This window comes from Gasterosteus aculeatus, chromosome 4 (assembly GCF_964276395.1).
Source record: "Gasterosteus aculeatus chromosome 4, fGasAcu3.hap1.1, whole genome shotgun sequence".
NCBI classification, from domain to species: domain Eukaryota; kingdom Metazoa; phylum Chordata; class Actinopteri; order Perciformes; family Gasterosteidae; genus Gasterosteus; species Gasterosteus aculeatus.
In genome coordinates, this window is record NC_135691.1 from 22157331 (window position 1) to 22178683 (window position 21353).

At 41.3% G+C, this 21353-nt stretch overlaps 1 long non-coding RNA gene across 1 annotated transcript; it reads left to right on the forward strand.

The window, feature by feature from the left end:
• The first annotated feature begins 15045 nt into the window (after positions 1-15045).
• On the forward strand, positions 15046-17575 carry LOC144406131 (uncharacterized). The gene is made up of 2 exons (XR_013467323.1): positions 15046-15178; positions 17074-17575. It is a non-coding gene; the product is annotated as an uncharacterized LOC144406131 (long non-coding RNA).
• The last annotated feature ends 3778 nt before the right edge of the window (positions 17576-21353 follow it).

Here is a 21353-nt window from a genome sequence, read left to right on the forward strand (position 1 = left end):
ATTTCTAATCTTTTCAATGTCTTGAAAACTCATTTTAACTCATTTGATAATGAAAAGTGTGAGTTTTCATGGAAAACACAAAATTGTCTGGGTGACTCCAAACTTTTGAATTGTAGTGTATATATTAGTTTTATTTTTTTTAAATAAGTGTATACTTGCATCTGATATAGTCACTTGTGTCCTGGGGGGTGACAGGCTCGGATGAACTTCCCCCAGGGAAACCTTCAGCCACCGGGAGACCACTGTTTAGGCTGAGGGCCAGCTCCTCAGCCTCTGTCAGAGGTGGTGGAGGTGGCCCTCGACCTGTTTTTCGGGCCTCTGCCTTCTTTCTGTTGGCTGAGCAGAACTCAATGTTTCTTTGTTTTTTAATTAGTATTTTAATGAATGTTGGTGTAGGCTACAGCGTCACATTTTAAATGACTTCGATAGGTGTAAAATAAAAATGTGTCTATGTGTTGCTCTTTTATTTTCTGTTGTCATGGTGACTCGTGGTATCGGGGCTCCATTGATGATGGCTTTTTATAAGGCAAGGCAAGGCAATTTTATTTGTATAGCACTTTTCATACACACGGCAGACTCAAAGTGCTTCACATTATAACATTTCATACAATAAAGTGAAATAAAATGCAGGAATTAAAAGACAATTAAAAACAGAAAACAAAATAAATTAAAATCTTATTTAAATTGTTTAATTAAAGGCAGAGGTTAAAAGTGCAATGTAGGTAAAATTTAGCAGAAGGCGAAGCTGAACATAAAAGTTTTCAGTCTTGTTTTAAACGTGGTCAGAGTTGGGGCAAGTCTTAAATCTTCAGGAAGTTTATTCCAGCTGTTTGTTGCGTAGTAACTAAATGATGCTTTCCCATGATTTGTATTTACTCTGGGAATCACTAACAGATTGGTGTCAGAAGATCTTAGAGATCTTGAAGGCTTATGTAGTGGAAGCATATCAGTGATATACTTTGGCCCTAAACCATGTAGTGATTTATATGTGAGCAGTAGGATTTTGAAATTAATTCTCTGACATCCTGGGAGCCAATGTAAGGATTTAAGAATTGGTGTAATGTGCTCACATTTTTTGGTCTTTGTTAGAACTCTAGCAGCAGCGTTCTGAACAAGCTGGAGCTGCCTGACAGTTTTTTTTGGAAGACCTGCAAGGAGACCATTACAATAGTCTAGCCTACTAGTTATAAAGGCATGTACAAGTGTTTCTAAGTCTTGAGCTGACATGAGCCCTCTAAGTTGTGCTACATTTTTGAGGTGGTAGTAGGCCGATTTTGTTACTGATTTGATGTGACTCTCCAAGTGCAAATCTGAATCCATAATAACCCCCAGATTTCCCCCAGATTATACTCGTCATGCACGCACTTAACTCAAGGTGAACATACTCAAAGTTGATTGAACTAACGCAGATCAGCTGTTCTGGAACCGGATACTCAGAGTTTTCCTCATTCATTCAAGTACTCTGTATCAGGCGTATCTTAGCGCAATTTAGACATGAACAAAATAAGATAGTTAAGTATTATTATTATAAGTATTATTCACCTGTCTCCCTCTTTAAATACACTTAAATGTATTCCCCAAAGCAACTTTAATGTGGCCCACTGCAGGACAAGAGCCCGGGTGGAGATGATATAGGCCTGTTGAAAGCTCGTTTCCAGTCGGGGTAACCCCTGACAGGGCCTGTGACATTATTGTGGCATGTGTTGTTCTCCATAATATTGACACAATTGTAGGAGAGCAACACCCTGCCCAACAAATAGAGGACCCTGATGAGGACCCCCTTTACCCTGCAGATGTCCAGGATGGAAGAGCGGTCATACATAATATGCAGAAATCACTTCATTATTTCCTAAAAATACAAAAGACAGTTAGGTTTCTATGTTGTTCCAATATTCAACACAAATCACCCGTGACCATGCACCTAGCTTTAGCTTGTATTTTAGGATTTCAATTTCCAGATCAGTCTTTTGTATGTGGTGGTCCAACAACACTTTAATTTCTAGGTCACTTTTTTAATGTTTTTGTTTTTGTAATCTAAGGGTCCTTTGCAGGTAACTGGGAATACATATCATGACATCATCTTTGGGGTATTTAGTTGTCTTACAGCTTCAAGGAGGCATGAGGGTCCACAAGGGAGAGAGCACCATCACAATCTGTTGGGACAAATGACAAACCTGTGATGGGAATAATTTATCTATTCATATTGGAATAAGATGTATATAAGGCCATTACATCTTATAAAGGCACTTGTGTCCTGAGATGTGGCTCCGTTGAGAAGCTCCCTCCAAGGATGCCTTCTGGCCTTCCCTGGTTCAGACTAAGTGCTAGCTCTTTTGTTGGGGATAAAGCTACATTAAATCCAAAGTTGCCAATGAATATTACAGCATTTTAAATGTGATTAAAACGAAGTACAGCCATGAGCATATTACATGCAACGCGAAATTCGGAATTAGTAAAACGTATGAATTATGATTAATGTGTAAATTAAAATATTACTGACAGCATGTGGTGGCGGGTGTGGTTTGGCTCAGCTGCAGAGGGGACGGAGAAGGGGGTAGCATAATTGGCCTCAGGTGGGCTTAATCTGTGTGTGTAATTGGGACTGGCTTGACCCTCTGTTGTTTGCAGTGTGGGAGGTCCCCCAGGCCTCCACAGGATTTTCTCTCTTTGAACTTTTGTTTGGCAGGACGCCGCGAGAGTTGCTGGACCTCATTAAACAAAACTGGGAGGAAGGTCCGAGCCCCGGCAAGAACGAGATCCAGTACGTCCTGGACCTGCGAGCAAAGCTCCAGACACTGGGCCGGATGTCACAGGAGAATTTGCTCCGGGTCAGGAACGACAACAACGGCTGTACGACAGAGGGGCCAGGCTGGGATGATTCACACCGGGAGAAAAGGTGGTTGTATTACTTCCTTCTTCCAACTCTAAACTCCTGGCCAAGTGGCAAGGGCCCTTTGAGGTCAAACGGCAGGTGGGGGACTTCGACTACGAGGTGGTGCGGTCTGACAGGAGGTGAGATACACAGATATCAATCTGTGTGTGTGTGTGTGTGTGTTTGTCCTTAAGGAGGAGAGATCCGGCGACAGCGGAAAGGGAGCCAGGCGAGGAAGCTGGAGCCGCACGCGTGTTGCAAAAACGATAAATAAAGACGTATCTCTGTCTTTTGCTGCTACGGGTTCATACTCGCTGTACGCTTGCATTAATATTTCCAGCTCAATAGGGGTGAAGTATGCAGACTGATTTTTTTGTGGTTGTTGCCAAGGTAAATCGTATTATCATGGCTTCATTCATGCTACCTTCATACTGTGGTGGTGGTGGAGTTGATTGAACCAACTCTAAACAGCTGTTCTGAAACCAAAAACGTACCATCTCAGGGGAAATCAACTCAGAGTTTAGGGTTTCACTCAGAGTTTGTTAAACCTTCTACTTGAAACGGACCCCTTTACTGCTCAGGTTGTCTGTGTCAGTAAACTTTCACAACGGATGTTGTGCTATACTTTCATGGACAAGGGGAAATAAAAAGTATAGTATTATATTGAATTTGACCAGTGACAGGTTAAATACTATTTAATGACAAAATATAGATTTTCCTCTCTGTTGCTGTCAGTTCATTTCAGCATGCACCAAAGGCAACCCGCCACCACCCCTGACACCTCCAATCTACAGAGGAACCTGGCATATCAGAAGATTGAAGCAACTTAGTCTCTACCACCACCAGTGTCTGGACTCCCACAGGGGGGATATGCCTCATCTCGGCATCCCAACCCTGGTCTGTTCTCCGGCAGGATAGAGTCAAAACCCCAAACAACATTGCACGATAAATATTCATGCCTGTTCATAATACAGCATTCAAGTTTCAGTCTCTCCAGATTGAAATCTTACAAGTAACGTGTAATCACTTTAGAAAGCGTGTATTTGAAACTAGAGACATTTGATCATCTTGGAGGCAGAACATCTTGAACTAGCGACTCTTTCTGCTCTCCGTGTGCACTTTGCTGTGCTCTCAACTCTCCATCATTTGACGGCTGTATTGAAGTGCCAACAATCTCCGACATTTAGCCCGGATGCTTTCCAACCCACTGTCTGTGAAGGTCACAGTGGTGGTCCCCTGCAGCATAGATGTTAAGATAGAAGTACCCTACGAGCTAGCTTAGCCTAGCAGTGCGTAAAGTGGTCCATTTGCCACTCATACCCCTTCTGTTTGACATGTGGAGGAAGTCCTCTCCACAGTTCTCCGCTGTATGTAACGCGTTAATTTTGACAGCCCTAATATATATATATATATATATATATATATATATATATATATATATATATATATATATATAATGTTATAAAGTGAGTTGCCTTTGAGGGTGACAAATAAGACTGCCTGGGAATAAATGCTAAATATTTAAGTGCAAAGTAGTGATCAGTTTCTGATACCTGAATTGTTTTGCATTAAATCATCATCATGGGATGTTTTCTGAAATCAATTGAACGGCCTTACCTAGAAAATGTTCCACCAGCTGCCACTGTTTAAGACTTCAAGAGATTTCTTACGGAACCACTTTTTTCCCATTATAGAGCTCTAGAATCACAAATTGCTTTATTATGAAATCGTTTACATAAATCACGAGTGGAAAAACAGGATGCATTAACACAGAATTTAATTTAAAATGTGATGAGTCATTCTGTGCTCATTCTGCCTCTCTTGTGTGTGACACAACCAGAATGTTTGTCATTATGTGTTGGTATTATTCACGGCTCACTTCCTACAGTGAGTAAAAACAACAAGAGGTCACAGGGAGTAATAAAAATCCTTAGTCATTGTGGTCCTTTCCATCCACACACCGGGCACATTGATACTCAGAACCCCTGAATGGAACAACGAACACATAAAATATATATTTTTTTATAAACTGCAAGAAACAAAGTCATCGTTGTCTCCTCCTAGAGGAGATTCATCAACAAGACTATCAAGTAGCCGAACGACTAACAGCTCTGTGTGAGTGTGTGTGTGTGCATGTGTTTGTGAAGGAGGGGGAGATGTTATTGATCTTTAGGCGCCAGGAAACCTTGTTCTCCCATTTCCACTGTAATGAAACATAATCGCTTTTAGAGTGGAAACTTTGCCTCACAGAAAACCTTCAGATGATCTGGGCCTTTTCCCGTTGGCACTGTCAGGGTTGTGTGTGTGTGTGTGTGTGTGTGTGTGTGTACGTGCAAGAGGGAGGGAGGAAGCGAGTAGAGTGATAAATAAATATAAGACGAATAAATGCTAAATGTGTGTCTCTAGATGTGTCATGTGTTTTGTGAGATTGTCATGATTTTTTTTTTTAAAAACACCCATTCAGCTTAAAAGTAAACTGGTGAAGATATTTAAAGAATAGCTGAAGACACTGTTTGTTTTTAGGACGTATCTGATCAAAGGATGTGTGACTGGAAGTATGAATGGAGGGAAGGGATAAAATTGAAGGTAATTGGCGTGATTTGGGGAGCAGGACCACGCCACCAAAACGCCCATTCCAGTATCCCGTAAATACCGCCTATCCCACTCTTCCCATCACATAATCACCAGACATTGGAGTGGTTAAGTAAGTCCTGGTAATCAGCGTCAGTTTCCTCCCTCAAATTAAGTTAATGACTTTTACAACGGCAGCCTACACTACCTGGTCAAGCTGCAATACGGATTTACACAAAACCTGGTGGATTATGCAGCGTAAGAAAATTTCCTCGTGGTCAGGGTTGTCCTCTTTCACCCTTTGCACTCTAAATATTTAAGCTTGTTTTGATAGATCATTGTTAAAAGTTCAGAAATCTCTCCTGATTTAAATGAAGCTTAATCTTAAATTCATTAAGGAAGGAAGCCTGTACCGGCACCAGGGGGCCTCCTCTCTCTCTGCGGGTACGCTGGCTGGGGGCAGAGGCACGTTTACATAAACCAATAGCATCGGTGCAATCTAACATTAAAAACTGTTCTCTCTGTTGCTGTCAGTTGTCATTTCAGCAAGCACCAGAGGCAACCCCCCACCCCCCCTGACACCGCCAATCAGCAGGACAAGCCGGCATATCAGAGGATCGGAGCAGCTTATTCGCCCCCACCACAACCAGTGTCTGGACTCCCAAAGGGGGGGGGGGGTTATGCCTCCTGGCATGCAGGCTCCTGGTCTATCCTACGGCTGGATGGAGACCAACAACTTTGCACTTTAAATATTTATGCTTGTTCAGAAGTCTCTCCTGATTGGAATGACGTTATCCTGAGTGTTGGTCTCGAGGACAAACCTACCAAAGCATTAATGTAGACTTTTTACAAATCCTCCACATTATACACATCCTTTTTATCCGTTAATCGCAATTAACTCACAACATAATGTTTGTTCCTATAGCTGTGGTAAACCAGCTGACGTGGTACTTACTAAGTGAATACAGCTCCTTGAAATGAATTGAGTACATTCGGATAATGTTGTGAACCCAGACATGAGTGATGAGACATTGTCTACACAGAGGCACCTCTGCTCCTCTCCCGTAACCTCTCCAGCATATCGATCAAGAGTGACACCAACAGAAAAGAGCCTGTAAGTGATGCAACGTGAAAATTCACTTGTGTAATTGTTGAAATTTACCAACCAATCATTAAGTTGCTGCTGATAATCCAAAACAATGAGCTAAAAGACTTGCGTGATAATTCCGTAGTGGTTTATCACAACAAGCCACTCCTTTCACATTATATATAGTGATTTTAATGGAGTGCTGACATAAGAATATGGATATCTGCAGCTATAATGTAGATGTTCTTTAAACATGCATGCAAAATAAAAAATATGGACTTTAGTCCAGTTCACTCTTAAGCCGTTCAGTCCAACAAGCCACTGTTTGTGTAAAAGCTGTCACCAGCTCACAAATCATTGGTCAACCTGAACCAACGCTGAAGGTAAAAGTACAATCCCTGGAGCCCTCCTGTTAGCGCTCAGTGGGGCTGGGTACGTGTTTTTCAATCACAGTTTAACTGAAAGGCACTGAAGGACTTGGCTCATAACAATTTAGCATGGAATTGCACAGACAGCGCGAACACACATACACACTCTTTCATTGGGAGTGATACGTTGAGCCATTGCGTCCAATTAAGAGGAGGAACACAAAGAGGTAAAATGAAAAGATGAAAATTAAATGTATCTAAACATGTGATGTGTATGGTTGTGTGTGTTCTATCTTTCTGCTTTTTTAGCATGTTGTTGTTTAACAGTTGAAAGTCACCAAATACTTATTGTCCGTTCCCCATTAAGCGCCTTATAAACCACTCACTTAGACATACAAGAGCGTCAACGCATAACATGTTTTTTGTAAATGGCATATTGCCATTCAATTCCTCCTCGTTTTAATTGTCTGACTGAGAACCGTCTTTCCCTCTGACGGACAGATCAGGCAATGTAATTATTTCAATTAGCCCCCTTTTTTTCACCTGCTCCCAGTCAGGATTCATTGGGCTAACTAACATGTAGTTGAGCGCTGGGGACCTCCAGGGTTCCGCTCAAACAAAGCAATATTACTTTCCCCATTTTCAGGCCATCGGTGAATTTTTTTTCAATCTTTTGTACTGTACTTCTGTTATTCCTCTCCATTGAAACATGCTTCTGAGTGAATGAGATTGCCTCAAGTAAGAGGAGCCATTCCATGCCCTTTGCCATCTTAACCATCACGGTCTCTCTTCTTGCTTTGTTGGTTTTCTGACCTTTAAGTCTAACACTTAAAGCTCTAAAGCATTTCCCTGAAACTGGTCACCACATTCTTGAGTTAGGCAATGTTTAATCTTTAAAGATCCACTATCTATCAACCTCTTAATTGTGTTTCCTCCCCTTAGTCCAGTGTTAACAGACAGCTAACAGGGCAAGAAGACGTCATCCAGTTCAAGTCAAACAGGCTTTTCCATCTTTGACTCAAAGCAGCAGAAGTGTGTGGCTGTATCGGGACCTTACAGCACCAGTTTCTCTGGTGGAAACCGCTCTGCCAAACCTCTGACAATTGTGTGGCTAAAGACGATGCAGGTACCAACACCTGCAGTCTTTAGTGTCTCTCGGCTGTAGGTCGACAGTAAACAGGTTAACGCTTCTCAGCTTAAAAGCTCTTACTAGATTTGTCATATGTGTTTCTGTGCAGTTTGAGATAGGTACAAAGCACCTACAGACCATGCAGGATGACTTCTGTGGTGTCAGAGCAAGGTCCGTGCGAAGAAAGAGGGAAGGCAGGACTCAGATGCAGAGTTTCCAAACAAAAAAGGACGTTAATAGTCAAAACTCAAAAATTCAAGGAAGACAAAAACATGTTTAGGAAACTGCAACAAGGGCAGGGCAGGGCAGGGCAGCGCAGGGCAGGGCATGCGCTTCGTACAACCAACAATTAGTAATGACGCCACAAGTGACAACAGACACACATAGCTTAAATACACTAGGGAGGTGCAGGTGATTGGAAACAGCTGGAAAAAATCATGACACAACAGACAATGACAGGGGAAGACAGGACAAGGCAGGAAGTGACGTAACCCAGGGAGATTCAGAACTACAAAATAAAACAAGAAGTGAAGCCAAACCGTGACACGTGGCTCACATTGTCTTGTTATTTTACATTTATTTATTTATATCTGGTTTTTCATTAGTTGGTCTTCTTCAAGGGCGTTTATAGCATAACAATAATAGGCTCGGAATGCCATTACAAGGCACTTTATGTAGAGCAAAAAAGATATACCACACATATTTTGTTGTTATTTTCTCTTGCTGTTTATAAATTATAGATTTATAGATTTTATATATGGATGTTAATCTTTATAAGAACTTTGACAAGTAGGGACTGGGGAGAAGTGTGACAATTAGAGCGACCAGAAATAAAGAGAATAATGATTAGTTTCCTTAGGCAGTCAGACAACGGTAAGGGAATTTAACTATGAGATATCCTGCCCTCATTACATATCTTTGACTCAACTGTTTGATAACCACGTTTCTGGGATCATTGCAAAGCATGTGTGTACTTGTTTGTATAATACAATTTATCACAATTTAGACACGTTTCTTAACAAGAAGACAATGAATTGGTAATTACAAATTAAAATGTAAATATATAGACAGATATTTGATTGTTTCTTAATTTTCATGCCTAGAAAAAAGGTTCCACTGATCTTGTAACAGAGTAACAGTAGATGATTGGTTGATATGTCAGAAAAAACATTAGTTATTATTCTTCATTTTTATAATACAACATATATGGCAATACTTGATGAGACAACATATTTGCCACAGCTAGTGGTGAGTTAACTTCCTGTCCTGCCCTTGGAAACAGGGAACAATCTTCTCTGATGACAGCTGATCATGACGCTCTCCAGGCCTCTTTGTTTCATCAGCATCATTTGATTACCTTCGTCTGATTTAGTATCTCTGGTATCACACTCAGTCTGGGTGAGAGTGGAATGAAACTGAATGAAATATGTCAAGCACGCATCACATCCTGCCGGCACGCAAATGGAAGCACCACCATGTTTTTTTTTCAGATTATCCAGAGAGGGGCTTAGAGGGCCGCGTGGAGAGGTCATCGTTCTTTGTGAGGAGAATGCGAGAGCATTTCTGCTGATTAAACAAATGGCCGTCGCCCAAATTGGAGCGAGAGGGATGTGACTCATCAGTAGCATTGTACAGTAGTAGAGAATATTCAAATCTAAGCCAGTATATGTGAACGTGCTGTCACCACAAGACAAATGCACACACATTTTGAGTTATTATAGTTTCTGGAAGAGAGGCAGCTCCTCTTTGTCTAAGGCATTTAGGAAAAAGTTTAATTGGGGTTTGAGTGCTGTCCCAGAGTGTGCCTATCTTCAGGGGTCTTCAGCATATTTTGCGGTGCGATAGAGCACAAGATCAACAGGTAAACGGGTGTCGCTGTCAGGATTAGCAGGTGTTGTAGTGGACTGACTAACCCTAAACCCTTCCAAGATTAAGATGAAAATACTCGGGCTGAACATGTTCTGTTTTCAGTGTCAGCTGATGTTTGCTTCATACACGGCTAAGCTCCACAGCTCTTCCCTATGCTTTTGTGAGTGAAGGTTGCCATGGTAAATAATAGTGGATTGCCAACGTTTTTGATGGTTTACGGACTTCAGAGCATTTTAATTATTTTTGCAACATTGATGGAAAAAAAGTCTTAAGACTTGTAGACCATCATCAATGATCAGCAATTAGTTCTGACAGGAAACAAAAAACATGATCCATAAAAGTTATATTTTCTCTCCATTTTTCTTTTGCACTGATCTGATCTTTGATGCAATCCTTTACTCTGATCGGGGATACAATACAAACAGAGTTTTAGGATGCATTACAACGCTAGTAGATAACATTGTGTATTATTGTTGGTTATCCTTTTGAGCATTGTAGCATGCTGTTCTAGTCATTAGCCAATGTGGGCAAATGTTGTACTAACTGGCACCATTGCACAACTGATTCTCACTGGTGTAAAGCAGCTACTTCTGCCTCTGAATGGAACCTGCGCCACCTCTGCTTAATCTCTCCTTGCAAACCCTGACGACACTGGTGTAGCTATTATAGTAACAACAAAAAAAGTACAGACGAGCAGCAACATGATAGAGTCTTGGAGGACCTTTTAATCAGCATAACGGAGAGGAGAAGGGCAGAAGCGGGAGCTCAGGAACATGACAGCCAGCAGAGGAGTGGCAGAGCAACTCCAAACGCACAAGCTGGTGCTTTTTGAGTGCAAGGGAAGTTTTTTTAGGGAAAGCTGTGGAGTCAGTGGAGCAAGGGTGTCCACACTTTTCCGGCTCGCAAGCTACTTTTCAACCGACCAAGTCATGGCGATCCACCCACCCCATCAAGGACCAGCGGACGGGTGGTAATTGTGAGAATGAGTAGAAGCGGTAACCAAATGGAGCAAAAGCTGCTGTGAATCGATACAAAACAACGAGCCTCTCATCTGTCAGAAGCAAGGGAACCATCACAACCATTCCACACGTTTTTGGTCAATACCTTAGTCAGATGACTTGCACTGATTGGAGTCAGCCAGGGTGGCTTTTGAATGAAATGAAACATGTGCATTAGTAATCAAGGATTGCTAATTAGCATTAGCATTTTTTTCCATTAGCTTCCGCGGTTGACCACGCATGCGTGGTGCAATTCCTTTTTATCAATGGCACGGGATCTACTGGCACTGCCCTGCATTACACAATGATATGAGAATACATAAACGGGCAGCAGGACGCCATTTTCAAAGAATCTCTAAAGCTCTGAATTACCACCCTACATATGCTTGAAAATGTTTCTATTTATTTTATTGTTTGAAAATGTAAATATAACTGCAGCACCATTGAGGTTTTATCCAAAGTGACTTACAATAAGTGCATTTCAACCAGGATACAAACTGCAAAGAACAAGAAACAAGAAAGTGGAATTTTATTAAATAAGCCAATTTAAAACTTCTTATAGATAAGAGCCATTATAAGTACAATCGCTCTACAAGTGCAACAAGTCTTTTTATCATAGATATAAAATACTATGTTAATCACTAATGAGGTCACCTATCCCAGTGGTCCCCAACCTTTTTTACCTCACGGACCGGTTTCATGTCAGAAACTGCAATATTTTGCAGGCGACGAGCGCAGATAATTAGGAGTAAATCCGGTCAATTTTCAAAATAAAACATTTTTTAGAAAAAAAATATTCATACGCTTTCTGTGGTGCGGCCCGGTACCAAACGGTACCAAGCGGACCGGTACCGGTCCGCTACCGGCCCGTTGGTTGGGGACCACTGACCTATCCTACAGAATGTAGACTCATTGATCACTATACTATATACATAAAATGCTATGACGTTAATCACTATTAATGTAGAGACACAGAAGAGGTTTGGCTACGTTTTCTTTTTAATTTATAGTGATGTTTGTGCAGTTAACTGTACGAGGCCTACTACACTGATTATCAACTTCTTGATGTTTGAGTAACAAGAGGACGAACGAGACTACGAAGCCCTATCCAGTAAAATATTAACTGTTTAATTGTTGTTACTGTATCCAAACTCCTCTTACTTTATGAAACCATAATAAAGCTAATGTAGTGTGATGTTCCTGATTCTAGATGTTATACAAAAGCCCTGAATTAAATGTTCCCCTCGGTAACGTTTTGTGTTTCTTCTATCCAATATGAACGGATATACACCTGTCAGTGTAATCCAGTAAAGTTCCGCAGCACCACAAACTACAGCTGCTCCTCTTCATCAGCTTTAAAAAGATGTTTGACTGTATAACAACTCTGATCTGATCCATTGAGATATTTATTAATTATTTTATGAATGATATATATTTACTCTGGTATATTATATATATACCATTTCTTATTTTAAATGAAAATGAAACAAAAGCCTAATAATAGTAATATACAGTCAAGAACTGTATTGAAATGTAGCAAGCAAGTCAGCTGTCATGGTGACGTCATCAAGTCAGCTGCTGTTCCAATTGGAAAATGAAGAGAACGTTCTCCGTTCTCCTGTACCTGTGAGTCCGTCTCCCGAGTCTATTCTTGCGGGAATGCAAGTCCGTTCTCGCCGTCTTAGGTATTGAGAAAGGGCCCTTGTTTTTGCACCTGACCACCTCGCCTTGAGTCTGCTTTTCAGTCCAGGTCCTTGTGGCCCCAGTTCCCTAACAAACTGTGTTTTTAATTGGCATAGCAATACACTGTTGTAGAATATTTTAATAAACTAGTTTGGGAGAAGAGAATGAATTCTTTTAATGTTTATCAAATAAAAACAGAGTGTTGATGAATGATCAAAGTTGCAAAAAGTATATTTATTGCTTGCAAGCAGGAGGTCATATACACAAGCACGTATCACAGTGCTCTGTGGAGATGGCGTCTCCGAGCAGTAAAAACGCTGAGTTTTTACACACATGTGAAGACCATCCTCAGTGCCAGGTACGAGAAGCTGCAAACCAAGTTGAGATAAGAACCAAGGTTAAGATGAGGGTAACACACAGTTCCTTTGTTCTAGCGCCTGTGAGAGCAAGTTAACTCCCTTCTTCAGACACAGCTGCATATGGAGACCTTAAATCTTTCTGCTTTTGCACATCAGGGTCAAATACAGACACTTGAGACACGGGTTTAGCACAAGACAATATTATAACATATTTTTACCAATACAACACACACTATATATTTACATAGACAATAGCCGCTTGGTGCTTTATAAATGCTCAGAATGTTACAGCAGCTTTAACTCCCATTTTTATCAAGATCAAAACTCATTCCCCTTTCCCAGTTCAAGCAACGTCGGCGCTTCTCTCAGTCTCAACACCGAGTGAGCCTGCTGGCTCTGTAACAGTGGAGGGATTCGATGATTTCTGGATGAGATTTTTTAGACAAATCTATTGTTACACTGTGGCTTCTCACCACAAAAAATCTCATGATAAGCCAAACCTAAACACACACAGAACGGATTCCTATTTTAACCGTGACGCTTTGACCCTATTAAGAATGTCCTCTACAAAATCATAGTCATTGCGCTCATCATTTCTACTCCGCATGTTTGCTTGGCACGGTGAGGCCAAAAATTTACTGTGTTACCTTCAGGGACAAATTGCCCTTGTTTATACAGAGAAGCCCGGAAATTGGTCCGTCAGATTTCTCCAGACTGTCCTCTGAAAAAAACGTCTATAGGGGCCAGGACCCATTTCTGTTTGGAAGAGACTGACGAAAAAGGATTGTAGATTATCCTCTTGTGAGTGTATGTGAGTTCCAGGTGTTAATATTTGACCAAATGGCCGAAACTTCACAGGTTCAAAATTCAAAATAGAGACTGCAAGATGGGTGTTAAATAGAAATACGTTCACTCTAACAAGTTCATATCACATGTAGAGTGTAAGACCTAGTGGCAAACGTGCCCTAAAAGTGAATGCACCAGAAAGAAAACTGATATCAAAATAGTATTCAATTAGAAAAAGTGCTTCTTGTTAAACTGATCTGACCTTTTAAAGGTCACCAGTTACTATGAAAAAAACTTCTTACGAAAAACAAACAGAGGAGCAGTGATCAAAGACTTTCAAAAGACATTCAGCCTCAAAAAGGACCTCAGAACGGGAGAATCCACTGTACGAAAAGTCAAATTGAGTTGTTGAGAGTTTTTCTGTACTTGTCAGTCAATATATTTCATGTTGTCCTATTATCTGTCTGCACCAACCTTTGATTCAGACAAGTTCACAGTTCATAGCCAGAGAATTTAATCAGGAGATTAAAAGGCTGAAACATCACTCTTTAACAGAGCTGTTTGTGTCGATGGATAATCCCCCTCCTATCTGCATCCTTTCTCAGGCCCACTGCATAGGGAGCATGTCCGTCCTGTCCGTCAGAATTATGGACCAGACAAAGTTGAAGTATATAAAGCAGCAGCTCTTGTGTTACTGAGCAGAGCTGTGGCACATTTACGACTCCACTGGATATCAGGATATGAATACCAGTGCTTCCTTGAATCCAGAATTGTACACCCAGGTCTGTGTTTATGTACTTACCCCAAGAGCGCTGTGGAGCAGGGCTAGGTAAGATACCCTGGGGTCTACATACACCCGTAGGGAAAACCTCTGTTAGATACACTAGATTAGAAGCCAGTGGCTGTCACCCAGTGTATTGTAGCAGTAAGGTAAGTGGTGTGAAAGGTTAGATCAGGGGTGCTCAATACGTCGATCGCGATCTACCAGTCGATCTCCAAGGTACTATTGGTAGATCGCATGACAAGGTGAGGTGACATTGTCATGAACTGACACTATACAAATAAAGTTAAGTTGTTTTGAATAAAAAAACTAGACGTCAGCCTATCAGCCATCCCGTCACTTGATTGATACACAGGACAACCAGTCAGATTCACTGTGCGTGTTCAAACAACGCCCCTGAGCGCTGCAAAGCTAACAACCTAGTCGTTAGTTACATCCTAATTTTTCGCTCGTTTTTTTCCTCTTAAACGTAAGATAGGGTATAAAAATGAGTGGGGGAGCTGGACCAAGTAAAAAGAAAAAAACCTATCACTTTCATACGGAATGGGAGGAGGACTTTTTTTTCACGATGACATTTTCAAAGTGCGTTTGTCTCGTCTGCCAGTCTACCGTTGCAATACCAAAGAAGGGAAATGTGGAGCGGCATTTTCGGACTCTTCATGGAAAATAGCTCAGGTGATGGCAAAAAATGTACATAATTATGTTGTTCAGTCTGTTCAGTTCTGAATTATGTTGTGTTGTGCAACATATGTGGTTATACATCAACATAAGTTGTAAGAATCCTCAATATATTTCTCAATAAATATAATGGGTAGATCATTTTGACTTGGTCATTTCAAAAGTAGCTCCCATGCTGAAAAAGTGTGAGCACCCCTGGGTTAGATTGTGGTAAGTAGGTTTAGAGGATTAGGGAAGCTCAGGGTCCTTTGTTTTGTTTCTTTGCTTTGACAGACCGCTGGCACCGCCCTACTCCACAGGCCTTGTTACTGTTAGTCCTCCTATCCCGTGTCTTTGTACTTGTGTGTAATTGTTTGTGTTGAAATGTTTGTATTGTTATTGTGTGGAAAATAAACCCACCATAGCCATCCATTGTAGCAGCGTGCTTTACTTATTGTGGTAGCAAGCTGGTGCCTTAGCATACAGGTTCATAATCATCCAGTGGCCGTGGTCTTGGGTAGTTACGCCTTCCTCCTCTCCCGAGGTGTGGTGGAGGCGTAACACACAGTGACTAGAAAGTATTGGATACGCGCCAATTGAGAGATAAACTTATTATGAATTAAATATTTACCTTTGCATCCATGGTAACCAGGACATTGGATTTGAGTTGCTACACCTTTAGATGAATGTGCCGAGATTTTTTCTCACAGCACAAAGATACGTCCTTGAAGCTTTCAGTAGAGCTTCAGCCATAGAAAGTTCTGCCTTTCAGCTCTGAGATTTTGAGTAGAAGTCCTTTCAGTCATCCTCTCGTGTAAACACATGCTCGCCGAAAAGATCTAACATTTTGAAGCCAAACGACTGCCGCATTTGTTAGTGTACCGGATGTGTTAGTGTACTGGACACTAGCAAAGTAGCCTTCTCTTCCCCTACAAGAGATGGGTGAGACACTCAAACTTTTTTAATTGGATTAAAAGGACTTTCAAAAGAAAAAATCACCTCACCTGACAACCCACACTGAATCATGTATTTCTACATTTGATGTCAATCTTTATAGAAATGGTTTAGTTTGGCATAACTTTAGTGTTTTAGAGCATAATCATCAGGATGAAATAATGAAGTAATTTGGGTGTGTCGTATCAGTCTCTTAAATCTGAATTCTGATGCAGGGAGATTGGTAGCAGTTGAGCCCTACAGCGCAGCGCGTAACCTTTCTCCCTTCTGCTAACTTGATGGGAGTCATAACTGCAGATCGACATATGGCTAAGCTATGCTACAGCAGGAAGCCATCTGGCATAATATTGGCTGGCAAGTCTTCACATTTACAATACACAAGATGGTCTTTATTTTCCTCACACAGCGCTTACCAAGATATATCTTGAAAAAAAAAAAAAAATTTAAATTAAAATATTAAAAAGGAAAATAACGGTTCTCCTGTTGGTAGCTTCCCTTCTCCTGTACCTACTTCTCCACGCAAACAAAGCAGCCATTTACTAAGTATTAAAGTTGTGCTCCCTCCATAGCATAAAACCAAGGCTGCGTTTTGGCCTCCAGTGCTGCTACAAGACTTAAAACCCACACGAGTTGTTCCTCACACCTATGTGCGATTCCGCTCTCATGGTGAAACAGCTCTAAACTTTCTTTCCGGTTTGTATCCGCTGATAGGATTAAGAATTCAGGTTCTCTGGGCTTTCGGCGGTTAGGCCTCTCAAACCCAGAGACTTATGTTCTAGTTGCTCTACAAAGATCCGGCTCCCCGAGTCCTCACTCCCAGCCCAAGCAACTTAACCCTCTTGACCCAGCTTGTGTGTTGGAGAATGATCAACAATAGGGTCCCTGTTACATGCCAGACGGGGACTGTCTGCATGTGTTCTTGTCGTTCTCCCTCCTGCTCATTTGTTTCTCTCCCCCAGTGATTACGCTGATTGGCCAACTCCAAACACAGGTGGAAAGCAATCAGCAGTTCCGGTGGCAGTCCATAAAGGAAGACTCCTGAGAAGTGAAAAGGGAGTGTGTTCTGCGCTGCGGGCTGGTGGCCAGTCTTCCTGTACGTGAGCCTTAGCTGTCTGCTAGCAAAACTGGAGTTTTGTAAGGTGGAGGTTGAGGACCTTAGTAAGTTGGGGTACCCTGTACATTTTTGCACGTAGGTATACCTTTGTATAGATACACCAGGTGTAGTGGTTGTTGCCTCCTGTGTAACGTTTTCCTTTAGTCGTTTTTGAGTGAAGCAGGTAAGGTATTTTGTTTGACTTGTTTTGGATGAAGAGCCAGTGGTGAGCTAGGCCTCGTTTTGTTATATTCATTTCATTTGTTTGGCACAACCTGTAGGTCTCATCTTCCACCATCTCCCTCCCTCCTGTTGGGAGCCATCTTTTTGTGTAATAATAAAAACTAGAAAGACCCCTTTTACCCTGACTCTGTCGCCTGTCGTTGATTGTTGTTTTACTGTCCTGGAATCTACAAAAGGGCCGTAACGGTCCCCAAGAAACACAACAGATCCCCAACCAATCCATGCAACAAAAGACTGAACAAATGTAGTTAAATGAGACTCGAAGAAAGATTGCGGTAACCAAACAAAATAACAGCACTGCGTACTAGGAGCGCTAAACAAATCGATAAAAAAAAAAAATACAACGAGCCTCTCGTCTGTGGGAAGTGATCGCGCAAGCGTGGTGACCTGATGTGTGAAAATGATCTTAATCTATGTGAAACACTTACATATATGACTATACTGTGTCACAGATGCATATGAAATGGGTATTGGGCCTGTCAATAGATTGAAAAATGTATCAATCGCACATTTTGAAATTCATTAATGGCAATTAATGAATGTTAATCGGCTACGCGGCGCATGAAGCCTCCGGAGTCGCCGGGTACGTGGCGCATGAAGCCTCCGGAGTCGCCGGCTACGCGACGCATAGGGTGGCCATTTCCTTCACGCAAGCAGATATTTGTCTGATCCAGTTTTAAATTTTACTATGTTTTTCCACCATATTACATAAAGGTGCATACACATACCACATAGCTAATAAAAAATATACAAGATACAGCTCATGACAACGTGCCCTTCCAATTCAGATTACATAGGTCTAATAATATTTTTTATGCTAATTAACATGAACATGAGTTGTATGACATTCTGACGGCACCCGCGCGCACAGATCGGAGCACGTGAGGTGAGAGCTGTCCTATCTGTTAAAATGAGCAGTGAGATACAGTAGTAGTTTGTCCTTCTACACTGTGAAAGATACACAGCCCGGCCGCCGACCGCTAGCACGCACCCCCCCCCCCGTCAGTTTGGGGTTAGTATCAACTGCGCACGAGCACGTGTTACGGCGCATCAACACATGCCTCATTTGAATATTAAAATTAAAAAATTAGCCATGTGTTGATAAGTCACTACACGGAAATGTAACCAAAGAAATTACGTATTTTGACACACATTTTTAGCCAATACGTATTAAACTAACGAGGTAATGTGTCAAAAGGCGGACCTTTTTAGTTATTTTAGAGGAATCAAGCTGGGATCCCAGGGAGGGCTTTTTCCCCATAACAGATGTAGACTGCATGGCCCGCCCATAGCCAGACGGGTTCCCTGGAACTGGGAATCTTTCTCGGTCGTGTCATTCGGTCACGAAGGTAGAGGAAGGTAGGACTCAGACGCAGAGTTTGCAGGAAACAAAAAAGGACTTTAATAGTCAAAAATTGCAGAATTCAAATTTCCAAAAAGGCAAAAACGTAGTCAGGGAACAGGAGACAAGAACTAGGACATGGACATGAGCTTCCAAACGATTAACAATGACACGACAAGTGACTAGAGACACATAGCTTAAATACACTAGGGAGGTGCAGATGATTGCAAACAATCATGACATGACAGACAATCATGGGAAATGACAGGACAAGGCAGGAAGTGACGTTACCCAGGGAGACAAGAGGCAAGAAATTACGAAATAAAACCGGACATGAACCCAAACCGTGACAGGTTTTGCTGTAATTTGTTATACTAAAAACATTTCTACATAGATTACAGCATTTGTTCCAAACAAGTATATAAAGTGTTTTTTTAAAGGAAAAAGAGGGGAGCTACAGAGCAAGATGAGGCTCACTTATCCAATCACTAGGACACACACACAGACACACACTCAGTTGACATTATTATCAGTCTGAAGGATCGTGAGCAGAGGTTAGACTCTCCTTCATGACCAATTCCTTAATGCATTTCTATTACATGCATGGTTGACCATGCCTAGCATAGACCCGGCACAAATAAACCATTTACGGAAAGTAATTTAGACCAGTCAGAATAGTTACATATTGAGGAATTTATTTGGGAAGAAAGACAACAAAGTAAAAACACTTTGCCATATGCATCTAGAGAATGCACAGTAAACTAAAGGATCATAGTTCCCTTTTTCTCAGGTGATTGAAACCCTGTTTGATCAGGATGAGAACCAATACGAGCGTCGGCTCAGGAGTCGGTGGTCGTGACTTTCAAGTAAATATTGTGCTCATTGAGTGGAGCCCACACACTCGGGCCCTGGTCCTTGTACGCGGTTCAACTAAGTTAATGAAGTGTCCTATTAGCCAGCTTAAATTAACACGATGATTGATGTCAGGCTATCTCAGTTCCTCAAAGGCTGATATGCGCTCAAACAATCTTGTTAATTTGAACCAGACCATTTGAACCAGAAGTCGGTCATCAAGATAATTGCATGTGCACGTCCTACTTCAAAAGGGGGAAGAGTCGATCACGGAAACCATGATTCTCTAACAGTACAACGGCAAATAAACTCGAAGGAAGAGCCTCTTTTCTCCCCTGGGGAGCAGGAGATAATCATGAACGCATATGAGGAGTTCAAGACCATGGTATGTAGATTTGAATTGCACGTACTGTACATCTATTACGTTGTTCATTCTGTACTCATGACATCCATTGCAGTCGGTCCAGCCTGGAAGAGGGGTCCTCCCCCAATGTTATCCAAAAGGTTTCTTCCCTTTCTTCGGTCCATCAAATATTCTTTTGGGGCGGGGTTTTTTTCGTGTGCCGATGTGAGGATTTCAGGACAGGGCATGTGTACAGACTGAAATGCCCCTTGAGGCAAATTTGTGATTATGGGCTAGGGAATATAACATTGCATTAAGAAATCCTGGCTACGCTGGAAGAGCTAGACAAAAGACCTGGCAAAATATCACAGAAGTTAAATGCCAAAGTGTAAAAAAAAGAGTATGGGCTAATTTTAACCAATCACCAGTCACCCCAATCAATCAGATTGTATTTCTTTTAATGTGCCTGCTGGCATGTTGGCTTAATGGCATGCATCATCCAATGAGCTCTTGCTAAGCAGATAAAAACAAGCCCAAAGGCTATATATATATATATATATATATATATATATATATATATATATATATATATATATATATATATATATATATATATATATACAGTGGGGAAGTATGAAGTACGAAGTATTTGATACACTGCTGTTTTTGCAGGTTTTCCATACTTACAAAGCATGTAGGAGTCTGTAATTTTTATCATAGGTACTGTTCACACTTGACTATATCACGACTCTTTGCTGTCCTGGCTCCAAAATGGTGGAACGAGCTCTCTGAAGACACCAGGACCGCAGAGAGCCTTCACATCTTCCCCCGCAAACTAAAGACACACCTCTTCAGACTCTACCTCGACTAAAGACTAACAAATTGTAGCACTTAAATTGTACTTGTAAACGTCACTCATCTATAGCAAATTGTAAATTGGCTTATTTAAGGAAATTGCACTTTCTTGTTTCTTGTTCTTCTGAGTTTGTACCCTATGGTTGAATGCACTTATTGTAAGTCGCTTTGGATAAAAGCGTCAGCTAAATGACATGTAATGTAATGTAATATTCAACTGTGAGTGACAGAATCTAAAACAAATCCAGAAAATGATTGTATGATTTAAAAAAATATATTTTGCAGAAGGTGAAGACATTTCTCCTCTGTAGGTCCGATGGAAAGGCTCCTTACACAGCTCCTCTTGCAGTTGAAGAATACAACTGTACAACTAATTGACCTGTGATGCAGCTGCTCGTTTTCCAAAAGGAAGGTTGGCTGCAAACCACTCACAGGAATATTCAACTTTTATTGCTATGATTTGTCTGCATGCACTCAAACAAATACAAAGTGTCCCAGTGGAAGTAATGAA